The sequence below is a fragment of the Antechinus flavipes genome, chromosome 3 (genome assembly GCF_016432865.1).
Source record: "Antechinus flavipes isolate AdamAnt ecotype Samford, QLD, Australia chromosome 3, AdamAnt_v2, whole genome shotgun sequence".
NCBI classification, from domain to species: domain Eukaryota; kingdom Metazoa; phylum Chordata; class Mammalia; order Dasyuromorphia; family Dasyuridae; genus Antechinus; species Antechinus flavipes.
In genome coordinates, this window is record NC_067400.1 from 171,476,706 (window position 1) to 171,498,353 (window position 21,648).

Consider the following 21,648-nt stretch of genomic DNA (forward strand, 5'->3'; position numbering starts at 1 on the left):
TTAAAAAATCATCTTTTAATCTTCAAACTGGAATCTAAATTCCTCAGATAAGCCTTCATTGTGACCTTACTTTACCCATCCAATCTTAATTTTCCTCAATCAAAAAGGAAAATTGTGCTGTTCTTAATCTGTATCAATCAGACTAATCCTTTTGCTGTTCTCAAGGAACCGAATATTCCACTGCAGCTAGATATCTTTGCTCATATTTTTGTATCCATCTAGATAGCCTTTTCTTCCCTTTCTAGAATATTTTCTTTGAAGTCACCTCTTTCTTCAATGTCACTCATATTCCATATCTTGAAAAATTTCCTGATCCTTTCCATGTGTGCCATCGGCCAAAAGTAGTCTTCCTTTTTCATAGAACTTTGCTTAGACTTTTTTTTGCCTAAAGGTATTGCTCTTTCTGCCTTCTATGTATATATATGTTTTTCTTCTCTTATATTAAGCTCTAATCTCCTTGAAGGCTTGTTCTTTATGGATATTCAGTTGAATAAATATTTTGTACTGAATTGGAATGACACTTTAGAAGTAGGAAAATGTAGGAAAATGCCCTTGTTGCCATCTGCAGGAATGAGAAAGATAACAAATGAAATTACAAGAAAGCCTATCTAGTCCTACAGTGAACTTAGTTATTTAAAAACATGTGACTAGAAATTAAAAGTTTCTTTTCCTGATTCTACCACCAATAATAGCATGCTCTTGTTTAGAGTAGGAATTAAATGCTGGCAGAAAATGATAACTGCCCCAAATTCAATTTCTTGGCTGGTAAAATGAGATGGAAGTAGCTTGATGCAGTGGATAGATTACTAGACTTGAAGGTCAAGAAGACTCATTTTCCTGAATTCAAATCCAATCTTAGATATTTACTAGAGTATGTCACTGAACCCCATTTGCCTTAGTTTCCTCATCTGTAAAATGAGTTAAAGAAGGAAACAACAAACAAATCCAGTATCTTTGCCAAGAAAACTCTTGGGGACACAAAGAGTTGGGCACTACTGAAAAATGACTAACAATAAAAATTGGAGGATTGGTCACTAGACCAATTTTTAGGTCTGAAATTTATGGTTCTCATATCTTCTTTATGGCTTTTAGCCCATTTGTATGTGGATAGTGTGATTTTCAAGATGTAACAAATCAGGAAAAAAGACAAGGAATAGAGTTAGGAATTCTGGACTGAAATGAAACCAACTGAGGACCTTTGTTATGTTTACAATTTGACATTTAGTTGTTTTTCAGTCATATTTGATAATTTGTGAACCTGTATCAGTTTTTCTTGGGAAAGTTGCTGGAGTGGTTTGCCATTCTAGCTTTTTTGCAGTAGAAACTGAGGCAAATAGGGTTTAATGATTTGCCCAGAATCACATAGCCAGTAAGTGTCTGAGGCCAGATTTGAATTCAAGTATACCTGACATCAGATCAGGCTCTCTATTCCACTGCATCACCTAGTTCTACTGTAGATTTAGATTTTCCTTGACTTTTCACTGCCTTGGCTACTGAAAGCTCATCAGTACATAGACTCAGGTACCTTCTATTTTGTAAATTTGGGTATTATGGTAAAGTTACTGGCATAGTCAATATTCTCTTGCCCTGGGTAGCAGGGCAAGAGAAGCTATCAGTTTTATGTTCTGTTAGAAATGATTTTAAGCAAGGCTACATACTTAGTGTTCTGCTACCCAATTCTTCTGACTGTCTTGATTAATGATGCAAGAAAAACTTCAACTACAGCATGAAGCATGATTGACAGAAAGGTATCTCTTGAGCATTGTTTAAGTTCTAAGTCACTGAATCAGTCATCTAGGCAGTTTTCTGTGCTTATAACTGTCTCAAGAGGCATGGAAACCAGCCATGATAATAAATGCTGCCTTTTTCTTCCCCTAAATCATCAAAATGCTAGGGACTGTGAGATAAGCCTTGACATAATCCCACTGCAGATATCTCCAATATAATCTCTTTTAAAATCACTATAGAATTTTTAACAGAATAATAACATAAATTTCATTTTAAAAACCATTGTAGCAAAAAGAAATAAAGTTTTGGTCATGTGATGATATTAAATTCTGACTGTATCAAGAAAACAGAATTCCTACTAAAAACACTGTCAAGATGATTTGGTTACATACTGTGAGGTTTCTTGTTTGTTTTTTTCTTTCTATTCCCTTTGCAAACAAGGAAATGAAATGTTCAATCTGTCAAACACTGCTACCCTGTGCTCATAAGCAACATACTATTTGTTGAACAGATTAGGCTTCTTTAGGTAAAACATGTCTTGTAGTCATAGAATTGAATGGGATTTTAGTCATCAGTGTATCAGTAGAACATAGTCTCCTTGAGAATAGGAATAGGTTTGTTTTCATCACTTCAAAGCACAATGTCTTTATGTGTAGAGAACAACTGAATTAAATCTGCTCCATCTCTTAACCAAAAGTCTCCTTTGCAATGTCCCAAATAAGAAGTCATCCAGCATTCTCTTAGACTACATCTAGAAGCAAGCCCTTATACTTTTGGATAACTAATGATTTGAAAGCTTATTCTTCTGACAAGCCTAAATTAGCTTCTCAGTAACTCTCATCCACTAATCTTTGATTTGTCCTCGGGGCAAACAAAACAATCTGAGTCCTCTTCCGGGGGGAAACTTTAAAAACTTGATTATAGTTATCATATTCTCAAGTCCTTTCTTTAAACTAGATACCCCAAATCTCATGGTTTCAATACAGTATCTTTTTAAGAAAAAAAATCATTTTTATGAATTCTGCAATCTTTTTCTTTCTGACTCTTCTTGAACCCATCTGGGGTTTTCTTGACAAAGGAATGGTTTGCTGTTCCCTTCTTTTGCTCATTTTACAGATGAGAAAACTGAGGCAAACAGGGAAGTGATTTGTCCAAGGTCACATAGCTAGTGTCTGTGGCCATATTTGAATTCAGGGAGATAATCTGAGTTTTTCTGACTTCAAAGTCAATATTATATCCCAATGTATCACTTAGCTGCGCTCACCTATTTTAATGGCAAGCCGTTTTGTAATAGACTGTTGGGCTAGAAGCTAATATATTTTTGAATAGGCTGGCAGGAAGAAGAAGATGGCAAAGATTAACATTGGTTTGAAAAGCACATATCTTGTCTCTGCTGGGAAGCCAGATCTTTGGGGAAAAAATAGAATTATATTTGGTCTTTGGAACAAAACTGGTAATATTATTATACTTGTTTTTGATATGCAACAGAATGAATGGCTTTAAATGGGGGGAGGGAGGTAGTGTCAAGTATTTTTATACATAAGGAGACAGGTTTTGTGTTGACCTGGATAAATCTAAGGCTTCCTTGCTGTTGCATATATATATCATAAAAGCAAGGATGTGGACTAGAAAAGTAGAGGCAAATAAGTTGTCTTTACTTAACTTTTATACCTATTTTATTTGCATATCATTGGGAATTTTTTTGTTTTGTTTTGTTTTTTGCTCCATTTGATACACAGCCACTTGGATAGTTTGTTTCATTTACAAAGTCCTCAGTTTGGTTTGGGGGATACAAGATACCCAAAAAAGATTTCTAAGAATTTTCTAATCCTAAATCAAGTAGTTATCTTGTTATCTTGAACCACAAACTTAGTCTTAGATTTAAAGAGTCAAAATAATAGATTGCAGGATGTTCAGGATATTTATCTACTACCCTTATCAATGTATAGTAACTTGTGGCCATTGTTAAGAACTAAAGATATAGTAACTTGTCAAATAGAGGCTTTCTAGTCACTGTACTTTGTTAATGAGTCAGTTGCCTAATAGAGGGTCGATGAAGCTCAGAAGATATTAAGCAGCCATGAGACAAGTGGAGAGTGGAAATGTAGCAGCCACTAAGTAGTGGTGGGGAGAGTGGGGAAGGAGAGAAAAAAAGAGACAGGGAGAGACTGAGCAAGACAGAGCCACAGAGAGCCAGAGACAGAGAGAAAGAGCATATCCTAAAGCAATGTGGTGATATCATCCAGCACATAAGCATAGGATTTGGAGCTATGGTTTTGATGGGATGCTAAATTGTAGATTGCTATGGTCCTTGTATAGCTTTTCTGAAAGCTTAAATATGAAAGAGCTTGTCCAAAGTGCCACAAGCACCATTCGTTAAGAAGGAAGGAAGGAAAAAAAGAAGAGGAGGAAGAAAGGAAGGAAGAAAAGGGGTGTATCTAAACAGTGTGTGCTATTGCTGAACCCTAGGTAACCTAATTATCAATTAATATTTATTAAGCATCTACTATGTGCCAGGTCTATGCTAACTTCTGGAGATAAAAAAAGAAAAAGAGGTGAAACAGCTTCTGCCTTCAAATAGCTCACCTCTTAATGGGGGAGACAACATGCAATAGTATTCAAAGCAAACAATATACAGGATAAATAGTAAAGAGAGAAGACACTGGAATTAAGAGTGGTTAGGAAAGGCTTTTTATAGAAGGTAGGGCTTTTAATTGAAAATACCTATGAAGCAGGGGCATTTCAGTGACACAGTGGACTTGGAATAAAAAAAACTCATCTTTATGAGTTTAAATCTGGCCTTATTAAATAGTTGTATGACTTTGGGGCAAGTCACTGAACCCTATTTGCCTCAGTTTCCTCATCTGTAAAATGAGAAGGAAAAGGCAGTATCTTTGCCAAGAAAACCCCAAGAGGGCTTATGAAGAGTTCTCTCATGGACTAATCATGGACTATATCCAAGATAGAAAAATTAAATGTGTATGTGTTTTAATTATAATGTGTGTGTGTGTGTGTGTGTTCAAATTAGTCTATTTCTTGACTCTGGGCATTTTGATTGGCTGCTTCACATGCCTGGAATTCTCCCTTTTCTCCCTTCTAACCTGGATTTTTCTCTGGTTACCCCATCTTCTTCCAGAAGCTTGATCCCTATAATGTACCCTTCCCACCTAATTATTTGTTTTCTATATATCTTATTTTGTAAATAGAAATTTGTGTGTTGCTTTTTACACTAGAATGTAAGTTACTAGGGGAACTCCATGTATCAGTGCAGATTGACACCTTCTATAATATATACAAGTTATAGGAATATATTTCATATAAACTAGTCTTGGTTTTTAAACCCCTTGTAAAGAGATCAATTCTTTTTAAATGAAAGATTTGTTTTTAGACTGTATCTTTTAACACCTCTCTCAATTGCTACTGTCCACAAAAACTGATAAAGGCAGCTCCTAAAACAATATTTAATTTTCTGGCTTCAGTGCTAAAGTTTAGGAAGAGAAGATAAATATTAAAAAGGTGGGGCAGGAAAAGGAAAAAAGTATGGATGGGGACAAAGATCAAATTGGACTTTTAGATACTATAAACCATGATTTTCAGAGAACTTTGCTTTGCTAGCCAAAAGCCCCTTAAAAACTTTGATACTAATTCAACTCTTGCATCATCAGTGGGAAAATGTAAGTTTTTTCCCCACTTGATGTCTATTTCATATGGTTTCATAGAAGTGATAATACCCTGGGCATTTGAAATAGGAATGCTCCTGATTGTTGCCCACATGCTTTAGGAAGAATGAGGAAGTTATGAAGATTTTTTTATGTGGCAGGAAAGCTGATGCTAAATGTGCTCCCTCATTTATTACCTGGCTTCAGAAGAGGGGATAATGAATTAGAACCAGCACTATTTCCTTTGCATTGTCTATTAGTTCTTTCTCCCAGCATTTATAAGAAAGATCTTGTTGGGAAGACAAGAGGAAGAAAATGGTTTAATCTGACTGGATTCAGCTCCTGTAGAAGATGAGATAGAACACATCTTTTAAGACATGCTGCCACTTTCATTTGGTCCAGAATTTTGAGGTCAAAACTGGATGAGGAAGAAGCAAGGATCAAGAGGATAGTCTGGTGAGACCAGGAGTTTAGTTTTTACTCTTTCTTAGTGGAGTAGTCCTTGCTGCTCCTCAAAAGAGGTAACATCACCTTGTTCTTCATTCCATCTAGGCTTCCTGGTCTTTACTGATATTAAAAGGGGAAATATTTTGAACCATGAGAAAGATATGGCACATAGAGATGAGTCTAAGGAAGTTGTTCTCTTTCTGGATCTCCAGAATTTTTATTACTTTGTTGTATCTACTATCTTCCCTACTTGGCTAGATTTGTCAAGTTTAATCTCTCAAATCAATTGAGAGTTATAGATGAGAATGAGAAACAATCTTGGTACTTGGTTCCTCATGGTTATAGTGGACTAAGACGAATTTGAGTTGATTCTATCCCTATCAGAAGTAATTCCACATTTTTCTATCAGCTTCTCACCTCTTATTCATTATCCCATATGCCCCAATGGCTTCCTTTTCAGCACCAGTTTCAGACTTAAGTCAAAGGTCCATTTCACCAGTGAGAACTTTTTGATGGTGAGGCATGGAGGCATTCTGCCATTAATTCTCACCACTTAGATATCTTGCTATTATGGTGGTTCTTGTCCATTACATCCATTCCTATGAGACTTCCTCCAATGAGACTTCTTCAATTTAATTGAAATATCTGTCATCTGACTGCTGCATGTAAGGCACTGGGTCCTGTCCTAGACAAAAATGAAACTATCCCTGCCCTGTCCTACTTAGAGCAAACAGAATGTATACATAGAAGTTAATTTGAAGAGGGAGAGAGTGGTTACACTGAAAGGATCAGAGAGGTAGCCTGGAATACATTTTGTAAGGAACCAAGGATTCTAAGAGGTAGAGGGAATTCTATCAACACTGTCTCAACCATGGTCTTGTCCTATAACCTGAAATGACCTGTTATATTGCTGTACTGTTTACCCCTCCTATTTATGATTGACTAAAAGGAAAAGATAATCATATTTTATGTTCACTTTAATCACAGTACTAAGGATACTATGTTACATCTGAAGTTTTTTAAGGACTATATTTTACATTTACAAATATGTTATGTTTTCCATAACAACCTGTAAAGGTAACATTGTACAGATGAGATGACTGAGGTGCAGACATACACACACGTATAAATTATCAGAAGCAAAATTTAAACCCAGAGCTTCTATATTTAAAGCCCAACAAATTCCACAAAATTGCATTGTCTCTCCAAGTAAACTTGATCCTGCTCCGGTCCATTTACCTACCAGTTTGGGCTCGTTTTAAAGTCCAGTTCTGTTCTTAGGCTGGTGTCCAGGTGTTGCAATCTACAAAATTCATGCCCATCGGATTTGATTTTTCATCCACTTAATGGTGAAAGCACCAATCAGTGCTACTCTGTGGACAACTCTCCTAAGAATTAAACAGTCACCTAAATAATATGGATGAAGCAATATTTTCCAGTGTATAGATGAGTAATGTTATGTGTAAGCAAATTGGAAGCTGCCTCCTGGGTAAAATGCATTGTAGCTATTGCTCTCCTTAACCTGCCTCTTTCTAATCTGTCTCCAACCTTAAGCAAAAGAAATACCTTTAGAGAAAATGTCGAGTCAGTAATCTTTGGGGAAGAAAGCAGTCTGTTTTACTGCAGGTTTCCTGAACAGAGGCAGCAAGGAAATATGGCTTTACTTGAGAGGTTACCATTTGCTAAATGCAGGGTTCCTGCAGGGAGGTTTTTGACGTCCAACAGCAAAAGATCCGGCAGCGCTTGTCTAAAGGAGCATTTTTTCTGGTAGTATTTCAACAGTTAACGTGTCCATACGCTAAATAAATGAACTGCACTGAATATCGACTGGTTCTTCACGCCCCAAAGCAAAAATTAGCTCCTGATCTGTAAGCCACTGACCCTTTCGAGGGAGCTCCGTCATGCTGGAAGGCACGCTTGCTTTTGTATGTAATTTGAAGAAAGGTATTGTATGCCCTGTGCTTGGCTTTGACTGAAAGATGGAGTTTTGCTCTCTCTTTGTGTGCCGAAGACAAGCTTACAGATAAATAGGTCACTGTCTGCCGAAATCCTCGAGCAAATTGAGTTGTGACAATATGACTTTAAGTCTGATCTCCCTGATGTACCGAGATATTGCAGAATTGTGGCTCTTCCTGAAGAGAAGTACAGGTGTGTCTGGCTCTTCTGTTTAGTTTGTTTGTTTCATTGTGTTTGCCTCATCGTGCAGTTGTTTTGACGTATTTTATCAGGGCAATGAAAATGTAAGCTTAGTGTCTAAAAAGGAGGAAGGAGAAAGTTTCACTTGGCTTTATTCTCTTTATTGGTAGAGTAAGTAAAAATTCAGTATATTGTTCAAATATCTGCATACTATATTTTTTTTAAATGTAAGCTTCATTCAAGTTGGAGATGATGAGATTGCTTGCCTGTTGTTACAGATTGTGATTTTCTACCTTTTTCAATATTCAGAAATTGCTATTCTTTTTCTCCAGTATTTCTGATCCCAAACCATTTCATTCTTCTTTTCTTACTTATGTACAAGAAGGTTTGGGTTCCATTAGCTAGTATGTTGTCATTGTTTTGGCCCTACTTATACATATTTTAAAGCTCCAGCAGACACATTTCACAGTTGTTTTTAAATATAAAATTCAGTATCTATAAAATGATAATAGTGAGAGCATATAATAAATTTATTACTGGAGTTGCTTAAAGTTTTCAATAGAAACATTTCCATGTGGAAAGAGAGAAAACAGAGGAAATATTTTGCTATGGAGATTGCAGTACACTTGTCCATGAAATCACAGATCATCCAGCAAGGTTTATAACAGAAATAATCTACTCTGTGAGCTTTGCATGTTCTGTTTTTAGTTGCTCTTGGCTCTGACATAGAGCAATAGGTTTAATGAATTTCAGTTGATGACTGGGATTCAGTATTTAGAGGTTCCAGATTATTAAATTAGTAAATTAGTTTAGTTGATAAGAGTTACTTCTTTTGCAATGGTTGGTTAGCATCTCTATCTTAGACTTTAGTTCAGTGATGTGTGTGTGTGTGTATGTGTGTGTGTGTGTGTGCAAGCCCACTTGCTTACTATGAATGATTCATAAAGTGTCAGAGAATGTCAGAAGAAAAAGATAACAGAAGACCATACTGGTAAAGTTTAAAGAAAAGAAGGTGGGAAAATTGAGATTAGGAAATGGTGTATGTTTCCATTACATACGCATAGTCTAGTAAAAGCTATAGATTTTTGTAGCACAAATGTCCCATTTACATATAATCTAAATGCTGATCCCATTAATCCCTAATTCTGCCAACTACTGACAAATAATTCATGAAACAAGCACTTATGTGAATTTTAATGAACAAGCAAATCCATAACCACAACCGGATACCATGAAATAAAGATTTTCCAGTTTCCAACTTAAAGATGATAAAATGGGGTAAACAGTGATTGGTGAGCAAATAAATTTCTTTTAAAATGTTAGATCCAAGACCTTGCTTCAGCTAATCATAATCTTACATAACATAAATGGAAGTGAATGATTTCATATCTGAAATCAGATTCTGACTCAAAATGTTCTAGTCACTAGAGGATAAGGGGGTGGGGAAAAACCATTTAAAAAAAGAGAAGAGTGGCTGAACAAAAAAATAATGGAATGAAATTTCAAACACATGCTTTGCTTTCTGGGATACTTAAAGGATTATTACATTCATATTGAAACTGGACTATGAAAAATTTTTGTTTCAGGGCATCTGGGAAAACAAATCTTCCATCACTTTAGGATTTATTAGATGTGTATAGGACTTACTTAATACATTTTAGTATTAATTCTTAACTTACATTCTTCAATTTTGCCATCTTTCACTTTATTAGCCTATGGTTTATTTTTTGAAAGATGATCATGATATTGAATGAATATCCCAAGAGAACTTCTTATAATTAAAGAATGGATTTCTTTCCTACCTCTCCAGAATCAATTTCCTGCTTTTCTCTTAAAATCTACATTAAAAAAGGGAAACATAATGGAGCTAATTAAGTAACAATAAATACTTTCTTTGAATGTTATCTTTGAATACATTTATTGTAGAGTAGGCTGAGTTGGGGCAGAGAGTATATTTTTGTACTGGCATTCAAGGCTTTTTGTCTAGCAGGAGAATTAAAGATTGTAGATATCAGTGGTTTTTAAACATATTTTGGCATGATTAGTAAGCAATGGTAAAGAAAATTGGAAAAAATCCATGTGAATATTGTATTAGAAAGGGCAGGAACATATATGAACATGAGCCATAAGGCATATAGTTGGAAGAGGAGGGAAGAAAATTGGACTAGGAGCCAAGTTCCAGTCTTGGTTTTGCTACTTACTCATTATGTGCCATTAAGCAAATTATTTAGCTTCTGTGGGTTTCATTTTCTTTATTTCATCTTATTTTAAGATTGGGTTAGACCACAAGATCCCCAAAATCTCTTTCATCTCAAGAATTCTGATTCTGTGAAATTTTCCTTTTCATTAAAAAGAAGTATGACTAAGAAAATTTCACCTATGTCAGCGAACTTGCAATCCATCAGTAGTTTCAGCCTTATTCCAAACAGGCCATTAAAATTGTTTTTTTTTTTTTTTTTTGCCCCCAAAGAAAAAACTAATCTCACAAGTGAATCTTAGAAACTGAAATTTTCCCTTTAAAATATGTTTTCATTTAAAAAGTGGTATTTTGATAAAAGTCTACTTGAGAAATATTTCTTCACACATACTATAATCATAATTTAATATCTATAGGGCTTCAATAAAGTATGAATCCTACACCAAAACACTTGCCTGAATACTTGCAAGTTTGAACCAAATGCTTGTGATATTCTAACTTTGTGCTTACTGTATAAAGAAAGAGAAGCAAAATTTTGTCTAGCCATACTTTTTTTGGCTTAAGTTATTTAGGTATTTCCATTGATACTTGATGCCAATGCACAAGTGGATCTTCCGTTCTATTTCCCATCTCACAACCCATGAGCCACATCTTATTCAGATGTCTCTATACACACACACTTTATATTATCTCTGTTGAATTTTTAGGAATCTTGTGTGATTTTGGCATAAACAATAGGAACCAAAAAGATGATGAAAAGTTCCATGTATATTTAAAAATACTAATTCTTCATTAATCTAATGTTATTTTCATAGAGTCATTTTCTCTCTAAACTTTCAAGAGCTGGAGGTGACTCTCATACCTTGTCTCTTTTATAATCAATACCTTTGTTTAAAAGGTGCTAATTGTCCCAGTTGGGTATTGAATATGCATCTTTGACCTCATCAGCACCATCATTTGCAGAAAGTCACTGAAGAGTAAAGAAGAAACAAAGGGAAATTATAACTTCACATTATATCTTCACGTTAAAACTGACTTGGATTTCTGTTATGATGGTGCCACTGGCTCATTGCTTAGGTTGTTTGTAAAAATACTCAGTGCCTCAATTTACTGATGTGATTCATAATAATTATACTTCTTGTCTTTCTCATATATCTGTTAGGAAACATAGTTTGGTATATCTTAAGAATATAAGCTTATTTGTAAGGAGACATCATCTAGAAAAAACAGAGATTCTGAACTCGGGCACCTCTGTGTAAGCAGGTAGTCTAGGTTTGTACACTGTACTGATTCATTTGGTTTCTGGGACAAATTTTCAGGAATATCATGATACTTTACAGAGTAATATGGTGGGGTCAGAGAGATCAGTGAAACAGTGGAAAAGAGTCTTTTAAGAATAATGTAGGTTTTGACAACTGGCTCTCCAGCCAGGGAAGAATATTCAAAGCATTCCTAGACCTTCCAGTGATTTCCTGAAGAAAACATTTGCAGGGTGTTCTAATCACTCACCATGGCAACCTAAACTTTTTTCAGCTTCATGCTTCTCTTTCTTTCCTTCTTCAATCAAATTTGAAGTCATATCGACATAGAGAAATATGAAAGTAGGGAAACATTTGATGATCATTCCAACAAATTAATGCTTCCTATGCATGAGGGGAAAGTCAAGTACTGACAGACTTAAATGTAAAGTAAAAGATGTAAAATTGAGAATTTAGCTTTTTGAAAACAATTTTTGAGAATAAAACATTTCCTTTAGCAAACATACTTTTTGGGTTCTAGAGAAGCTGCATAAAAATTTGGGTTATAATCCAGGACTTACAGAGGTTGGCATATATGATTGTTCATTCTGCAAAGCCTTTATCATCTTAGCTTTAATGGTGAGTACCATTTCTTTTTCCACAGCTACCTTTTTTGAGGGAGAATCGGATGAATATACCTTATACTACATAGCAGGTTATGAGGAGGATGCATCACAGACTTTGTCTTTAAAAAGTAAGAGGGAAAGGAATACTTGAAGGAAAGGGACAAGGCTGCATTTTACACATACTTTTGAAATAAGATATACTGATACCTAGCTGACCTCAGGGAAGGGGCTCATAGACTGTAAAACCTGAAAGGGATCTTGAAGATCATAGATATAGAACTAGAAAGAAGTATCTTGGATTGCATTTAGTACCAATCATTTTACAAATGAGGAAAACAGGATGCAGAGAGATTCAATGTATTCAGTATCAGATATTGAGTAGAGACCAGTTTCAGCCCTAAGTCATCTATCAATTTCACTAAATGTTAGAGGACTTCTATGAGATCCATTGGGCCAAATGGTAGAGATGAAGAAAATTTGATTCACACAGCCATTAGTAGTGGAGTTGAAATGTGAACCTTACCTCCAGTCTTACTAGTTGGAGGTAATAGAGTTCATTTGGTTAAAGTTTCAGAAATTTCTTATCTTTAAAATTAAGGCCACCTTAAATTTTAGGATTAAAGATCATGTTCTACTTGGCTTAGTAAAAGATAATTCATGGTTCCTTTCAGTAACCAGGTGAGCAGATACAATATTTCAGGTAAGATAGACAATGGCTATCTTGGATTTTCAGTCTGAGAGATCTATCTCTTATGTTTAGTAAGTTTTTACTAAAGGACACAAAACCATGATCATGGGCAAGTGAATTTCCCTCATTCTCAGTTTCTTCATTTGTAACATTCACATTTGCTGCCGCAACAGTTGGGGATAATAAAACTTGCAGTTACTGACCTCCTCATAAATGTATTGTGAACCTCAGCTGAAATCCTGGACAGAAAACACTTCTAAAAGATCTATATATTTTAGTTATTATACAAGTGATATTAGATCCAAAGGTTTTAATACATCTTTAAGATTTGCTAAGTTAGCTAAGTAGTGGACATGGAGTCAGGAAGATGAGTTCAAATCCAACTTTAGACACTAACCATGAGACCTTGGGATACTTAACCTCTGCTTGTCTCAGTTTCCTTCATTATGAAATGGGAATAATAAAGCCACATATCTTCCAGGGTTGTTGTGAGGATTAAATGAAATAATATTTATAAAGCACTTGGCATAGTGCCTGGAATATAGTATACTGTATTAGTATTTGTTCCTTTATTCATGCCTTAATAGATTAAAACTGCACTAATACTTTTGGGTCACCCTGAACTACTATTTTCAAACAAACTTTGTAGCAGTTTTTTTTGAGAAAAGATGTATTTTAAGACTCAAGTTAATAAGAATCTTAGAAGTAAGAATGTATTCTTTGCCATTCCAAATATTTGCCTATTTGCCAATTTGACCAAATTGCCATTCCAGCCTATTTGATTCCTTTAATTCAATTCTTAGTTTAGTTCATTGTTTATTTTCAGTATGCATATAAGTCTATAGGTAGATCTGGTATATGATATAATTATATGGTAAAATTCTGGGAATATTTAATTTCCTACTATTTCTTCAGGAATTCTTGGCAAGAGGTGCTCTTAAGTAATAACTTCCCTCCAACCCTGGCCAGTGTGAAGGTCTTCTGAATTAGATTGAAAATGAAGATATGTGGAGTGAAAAATAATTCATTTTTACAAACTTTTATTAAAATACGCTTTTTAAAAAAGGTTTTTATTGATGCTGTTTGTCTTTTCAAACTATTTTTTGTCAAAGTACTTTAAACTACTATCCCTCTGGACTAAGTCCTAATCTAACAAAAAAAATGAGTAAAAACATTCAGGACAATGATTCCATTTACTAGTGCATGCAGTATTCCCTATGGCTGTTCTTTGACCTCTCTGCTATAAAGGTGGAAGTGGAGAGAGATTTGTCTCATTATTTGTTCTCCAGAATTACCTATATTTTTTATATTGATCAGAGCTTGTCTTCTCTGTCTCTCAATGATCATTTCATTTCATTATTGTTATTGAAATTTGATTTTTTTCTCCCTGAAATCTGGATAGTTTAACATCTTACAAAACATCCAAGCTCTTCTTAATAGTCCATCTGAAACCACCTTCTTTCAGGTGATGCTCCATTAGTGTAGCCCAAGAGGAGTTTCTCAGGCTGTGAGACAAAGTTAACATCCCTTCCCCCTCCCCTCTTCTCTTGCTCTCCCTTCTTCCTTCCTTCTTCCTCCCTCTACCCACCACCCCATCCCACCCCAACCCAGTGCTTAGGGACTGAAATACATCCTGTGCTCTGTCTGGTCTGATTTTCAAAGGAACACTGGGTTTCAGTCAGGGTGTGCAAACTTTTCTTCTTTATTTCTTTGTCTGCCTCTTGTCCTTTCTCATCCTTTTTTCCCCTAAGGAATGGTAATCAGCCTCATGAAAGTATATCCAGGTATACTTTTCTTATTTAGATCCTGTCCTACATTCTTGCTGTGAATCTTCTGTTTCAGTAATAGGGAACATCTTCCCAAAAAGTGTGCTAGGTGGCACATTTTGATTTATTCACAGAAGGAAGGTATCAGGATGTCTTTCTAGTATTCAAAGGTTAGCAGAGAACACAATGAGAGAAGTAGGTGTCTCTTAATTGGATGCCAAGAAAAGGTGTTGAAAGAAGAAATAAAAACAGATTTGGTATCTTTCCTAGTGTGGGTCCTTTGGTAAAAACAAATCCAAATGATTGACAAAACCCTAGATATTACAGTACATTGACTTGAAAGCAAGTTCCTTTCTCCAGTGACCTATAAACTTTAGCCAAGGGTGTGATGCAGTTAATTGGACAGCATTCACATTGTGAGCTGGATTCTCTCAGGGTATGTTGACCCTTGAAGAAAGATGGCACATTTAAAAACTGCCTTGCCTCTCCAGGGTCACTGCTTAACATTTAGCAAGTTACAACTTGAACATACAAAATGATGTCTTGAGGGCTTGAAAGACTAAACGGCTTCCAGATGTACCTGACTGACTCCTAGAGACTAGTTTAGACATCAGGGGAAGTTAGCTGATTTGAAACCATTCCCAAATCTTAAAACATGCTGGGTAATCCTCACATGAAGAGTTTTGCCAGGAGAATTGTTTCAATAGAGGATTAATTTATAAAACTTGTCACTGAATTTCAGGCAGTCCCTTAGGTACTAATATCAGTTAATAATATGTCTTCCAAGTAGACTTTGTGGTCAGAAATACCCCTTCCTCTCCAATCTTTTGTGTCACTACTGTCATTGAGTCGAGGACATACCACATACTAATGCTAATTTGAAAACAAGAGATAATTTCCTCTTAGGAAGTAAGAGAGAAAGAAGTCTGTCTATACCTGAACTGGGAAGAAGCAGCAGAAAGATTTGGTTTTAGCTACAAAGAGAAGAGGAGTAACAACATTGATTCTCATTTCTAAATTTAATTCAACAACATCTGTTCTATGCAATGCTCTGTATACTTTAGCTACGAATCCAGACAAAAATGAAATGAAGAAAAGTTCTTACACTACAGGGAGCTTCCATTATAGCAATGCATAGTTCCTGAAGCTATTTCCTCACAGCAGTCCTGTGGAGGAATGATCCTTGTTTTATAGATTCTCCTTTACAGAACTGAAGATCAGAGATAAATGACATGCCTAAGAACATGCAGATACTAAGTATAGATGAAACTCAAACCCAGGGAGATCTATTAAGCAGCATGGCATAAGGGAAAGCCCACCAAGTGGGCCAAACATGATTGGCTAGTTCATTATTTATTATCTATCTTAACTATTTGTTCAAGATATACATAATTGATGGATTAAATGGACATCCATCCAAAGGCATGACATAGACTTGGCTTTTGGTAGTTGTCATCCATTTGGTTGTTCCTATGTGGATTGTTAGGTTTTTCTCTTTTGAAGATCATCTCTCTTATTCAGGCAGTCTCATTGTTTTCTGGTGCTTGATATAATCTGTACAATTTCAGCAGCATCAGGAAGGACTTTATTATCTATAAGGAACTTAGTTTCTCTTTGATCTAAGTACAAGGCATTTTCCAAGACAAATGCTAACACCCTTGGCAAACACATAGCTTTTTTGGATTGTTTGGAATTAACAGAGGATCATAAGATAATCATCTCTGTTGTGATTATCTCTATTAAGAATTCTTGTGTTATCATAATTTCTGCTTTGGGAGATTCTGAAATGCTTCAAGTGTTCATTAAGATATATAATTTTATTTTTTGTGTTGTTAAATCTCTACCATATTCAATACTTCTTAAAGTCTTGTAGAAAGTCTTGGAGATGTATGGGCTTGAGATTTCTAACTTATTTTCAAGCTCTTGTTCTTTTCCATGTCTTAATTCCAAACTATTTTCCAACATCTGCCTTCCACAGGGATTTAAAAATTCCATAACAAAAACTAATTTTGGACTGAGTTACCAGCATCTAGTTCCCATATGTATCCTGCTGTTTTTTTCAATATCTCAATGAGATTTTTCTTGCTGCCTTCTTCAAGCCACCTAAAGAGACCTGCTGCTGTGTCTCTGTTGAAGTAACCATTTCACAATTATTTCCAACTGTGTGAGAGTGCATTATGCTGTGGTTGTGACAAACCTTCCCCACTTTCACAGTGCAAAAATTAAGGACCCCCCCCCCCCAGCAGCAGAAAGCAACCTGTGCTTAGTCCTGTGGCACTTACAAAAACTATTAAGTCAAGCCAAAAGAACTTGAAAAATAAAATAGGTAGCACTTTCCAGTGTGAGGAGCCTGGTAGTACCAGAGCCCCAGAAGTTGGAATTATTCTTAGCAAGTATTTTAGCACTCCCTGCCCAGTTATGTGCTATTACTCCAAAATGTTCATGTTAATAAATCTAGATATTTTAAAACATTTCTTTTTATATAGCATTTCCCAGATTAATTTTGGTACACTTTGGACCTGAAATATATTAAAAGAAATTGCATATTCTGAAGTTGAGCTGAGAATGCATTGAGGATCAAAAGAGGTCAGGGAAATTTGGGGATCAGGTAGAGGAAATTGGGCCTATTTTCAAACTGAAGATTTGTTACAGGTAATGAGTACTTAGATATGTAATTGAACAATTATTATTTTAGGAAGGAAAAATACCTTTAATGTCAAATTTTTCTCCCATCATATCTATTTACAAAATATAAAATATCAGGGTTTTATAGAACACATTTTGGAAAAAAAAAAAAAGGTACTTTAAAGTGATGAATTTAACTTTCTAACCCAATTTGTTAAACAAGTTTCTTTGGTGCTTCCTTGTTCCACGAGTAGCCTTGACTCACCTAGCTCATTAGCTCCACCTTTTGGAAAAATTAAATACTTTACTTTAATACAGCAATGGCTTCATAATTTTTATCATTTCATAAAGATAGAAGTTGTTACAACACAGGGAACTTGAGTGTGAGTGCACTTAGTGTGGGGTCTACAATGGGATTTCAGTGTTGATTGCAAACTATTTCACATGCTTATCAAGAAGTATTTTGTTTCTCCCAAAATTAAATCCTGGCATTTCTAGAAAACGAACTTAAAAGCCTATGTTAAACTAGCCAACAGGGTAGGAATATCCTTGTGGGAGGTTGATTTGTAAAACTTTGATCTCTTAAAAAAAACATTCTCTTAAAGAAGACCCTTTAATTCCATCAGAGACTTTATAAACTTCCGTAAAGGAATCTAAATTGTACTAATTTGAGAAATGTCTTCCTTTTTTTAAACAACTCCAGGGAAATATTTTTTAAGATTTCTGAATTTTTTTCACCGAGGTAGGTTTCAACAATTTCACATCACTTTAGGACATACTGTTTTCATAGTTTTGTTTTTAACCTGATGCTCTGAGATGAGAGCCCCAGGAAGGTAAATTTTCTCTAAACTGAATTCATACTAATAGCATTCTCAAAGATACGAATGGCTTTTTATGCCACAAAGCACCTTGGGTATCAAACTATCCTCTTGTTTTTCTTTGTTGAACAGTTACTGATCCAATCAGGGCATCAACTGTATATTAATGATTGTCCATCTAGAAAAGGCTCTGGCCCCCAACTACCCTGATTCTGTCTCTGAAGAAAATCAGTTCTTCTCTTTTGCTAATTTTGAATTAAATATAAAACAAGGGAGAATGATAAAAAGGGGATAGAAGTTCTACTGACCTTGTATCTTTAAGTTTCCTGGCCATTTATAAAAAAAGCATTTTCAGTTATAATGAAATTTGGCAAGGAAAAAATGGCCTTTGTTGGTCTTCTTTCTTCATTCCCCAGTTCAAAAAGAGTATAATCAACCTACAGTCATTTGTTAAAACTAGACCATGAGCCAGGAACTTTGCTGGGTTCCAGAGATACAACCACCACAGTAATAGTGCCTGATTACAAGTTTATGTTCTACTAGAAGCATGCAGCATGTTCACAGATACTTATACACATAAAGGATCTATACAAAATAAGTGAGCGTGGAAGGGGGCAGAGTACTAGCAGCTGGGGGAAACAGAAAAGGCCTGAGGTGGGGTCACTTAGGCTGAGCTTTAAAGGGGACCCCAGGATTCCAAGAGATTGGGTTTGGAAAGGATATAGCAGTGATAGAAGAACAAAAGAATGGCCTGATGGTATGATGCAGGAGATAAGAGCCCACATATGGGATAGTAAATATGCCATTTTAGCTCAAGTTTTGAGTATGTGAGAGAAAATTGCATCTAATTAGCTTGTAAAGTAAAGTAGATCCTGATTGCAGAGGGCTTTACATGCTAAATAGAGGAGTTGGTATTTTTTCTTAAGGTCAGCAGGGAGCCTCTAAGGTTTCTTGAAGTGGGACATGATTTGTTTAGACCTGTGTTTTAGGAATATGATTTTGGTAGCTATGTAGAAAATTGATTAAAGGATAGAGAGTTTGGATGTAGGGAAACCAATTAGGAGGCTATTGCAGTAATCATTGTTATCTCTAAAAAGAGTTTCTCATTGTCACAATCCATGATAAATCAGGAGGAAAGAAATGGTTTGAATTATTTTATTAAGATAAATACACTCAATTGCAAAATTGAAGAATGGACTTCAAAGATTCTTAAATTTGTGGACACAACCCCATATGGAGTTGCATAACTGAATAAAGAGCAGTCACAATAAATTTGATAACGCCAAAAGATATTAAATATTCTGTCAAGATTTCATTTTTAATGTAAAAATAAATAAGGTATCCATCTCTTTCATCTTCAATCATCCTTAATAAATAGCAAAATTTATTAGTATGCCAAAGAATTCTTTTAAAACATATTTCAACGAATGTTTGATTTGCAATTCTATTTTATGTACCTATATGCCTGGGGTTGCTTAAAAATTTCTCAGGCAAAAAGGAGTTGTGAGTGGAAGAAGTTTAAGAAATTTTACCTTGTCCTTAAAATACTTTCTAGATTTATGGCTTTCCCATTAAAATATAAGATTCTTGAGATTTGGGACCATTTTCATCCTCTTTTCTTTGCATCCCTAGAGCTTAGAATACTGCAGTCAGTCAACATTTATTAAGTGCTTACTGCATGCCAGGAACTGAACAAAGACAGATGGTCCCTGCCTTTGTGGAGTTCATGAAGGGAAAAGGCAAAATAAGTGGAAGCTGCAGAGAAGGGTGAGGGGCAGTAAAAGAATTCAAGCAGTAGTGTAATAAATGGAAATTCTGGGAAGAGTTAACCTATCAGAGGGAGGATATTTCCAAGTTATGGATTCCAAGGCTGGAGTGATCTTTCAAGATAAAGAGGTTCCTGGGGCATAGTAAAAAGGCTTTCATAACCTGATTCTATATAACTGTATAGACTTATGGACATTATAACTCAAAGAGATAAGGTAGGCTCTTCTGGACTATTGTTCCCATGGACTACAACTCCCATAAGTCTATGTAGCAATGTTCTGGGGCCTGATTATAATAGGACTTGATGATAGCTTGTGGGTAATGAGTCTTTGAGGATGGTTGGGAAGATCTTTGAACAACAGACACATAGTCCAATCCTGTACTTGAAGCTTGTTAAGAGCTTCTGAAGTTTGTGGACATATCCTCCCCAAATCTGTTCTAACCTCCATACCAAGATGAGATCAAGGACATTTGCAGAGTTTTCCATATTTTATTCCATATCCAATAGGTTGGAATTGATTAAATTAGAAAGACTAGAAGTAGATATTGTTGGTTTTTTTAATAATCTGACTTTCTAGTGTTTTACTTTAAAATGTTCAGATTATTAACTAGTATCAAGTCATAAAGACAGTTTATTTTTCATCTGATAATTAGGTGGCATTTTCCCCTTGGCTATTTTAGATAAATATTTTAAGGCATTTCTTCTATCTAGAAAGAATTATATCAATATCTTAAATCTAAGTTTCTGTTTACAAGCATAATATCTTAAATGCTGTTACTTAATCAGGGTTCCTCAAACTACAGCTCGACGGCCAGATGCCACAGCTGAGGACATTTATCCCCCTCACCCAGGGCTATGAAGTTTCTTTATTAAAGGCCCACAAAACAAAGTTTTTGTTTTTACTATAGTCCGGCCCTCCAAAAGCCTGAGGGACAGTGAACTGGCCCCCTATTTAAAAAGTTTGAAGAACCCCTGCTTAATATGAATTAGGATTTGGGGCATCTAATAGATCTTAATTAATAGTGATGCCATTTGCATACCAAACAAGTATATTTTCAATGTATTTCACTGTGTTCACCCTAAATGTTCTTAAAAATGCATTGTCTTCAGAATGTCATTTGCTAGATGCCTGTGCCTTAATATCAGAAAGTAATTTTAATGAAGGTATAAAAAAAAAATCAGAGCTGTCTTGAAACCATTCTTCTAAGAAATCCATGATATCCCAGGAAACTGATAATGTCTGAGGCTTAACACTGTGTCTGGCAAAAGATAGGCACTTAATGGACACTTTATTCCTAACAGTCAATAAACATTTGTTAAGTACTTCAATGGTAAAGACTGGGGATACCAGCAAAGGCAAAAGTTATCCCTACTCATTAACCGATGAAGAAGACATCATGTAAACAATTATGTACAGAATACATAGGAAATAATTGACAGAGAGTAAGTGCTAAGATTTAGAGCAATCTTTGGTCATAACCTTGAACTCCTACTTTCATTGGTAGCTAGATATGAACTAGGAATTAAAATAACCAAGAGTTTTGGGGAGCATAATGTATTCCTGCTGAAAGAGACTAGCAAACCCTTTTCTTTGTTTCCCCTGTTGCCAGTATATTCTGGGTCAGCCCCTGCCAACAAGGTCAAGTTTTGCCTTGTGACCTTGGACTAGTTATTACATCAGCTCTCAGATTTTCTAGCACAATCACTGATTAAGTAGAAGTGAATGGCCTCTATCCACTCTGTCTTGCACAAATATTAGTCCCATGCCCTTTGAAAAAAATCTGACTGTCCTTGTACCACAATATTCAGCTAGGGAAAACATAATGACAACTGAAAAAGAGAAGCAAGCATTCTTAACAAAAATAAATGGAAAGAAAGATTAGAGTTTAATGAAATTTAAGAAAAAGAGTAGGTAGTTATTTTAAGTGATACTTTTACTAATCCGTTTTTGA

General features: G+C 35.3%; 1 protein-coding gene across 1 annotated transcript in view; it reads left to right on the top strand.

The window, feature by feature from the left end:
• MCF2L (MCF.2 cell line derived transforming sequence like) overlaps window positions 1-21,648 on the top strand; it is a 249,890-nt gene that overhangs the window by 80,036 nt on the left and 148,206 nt on the right.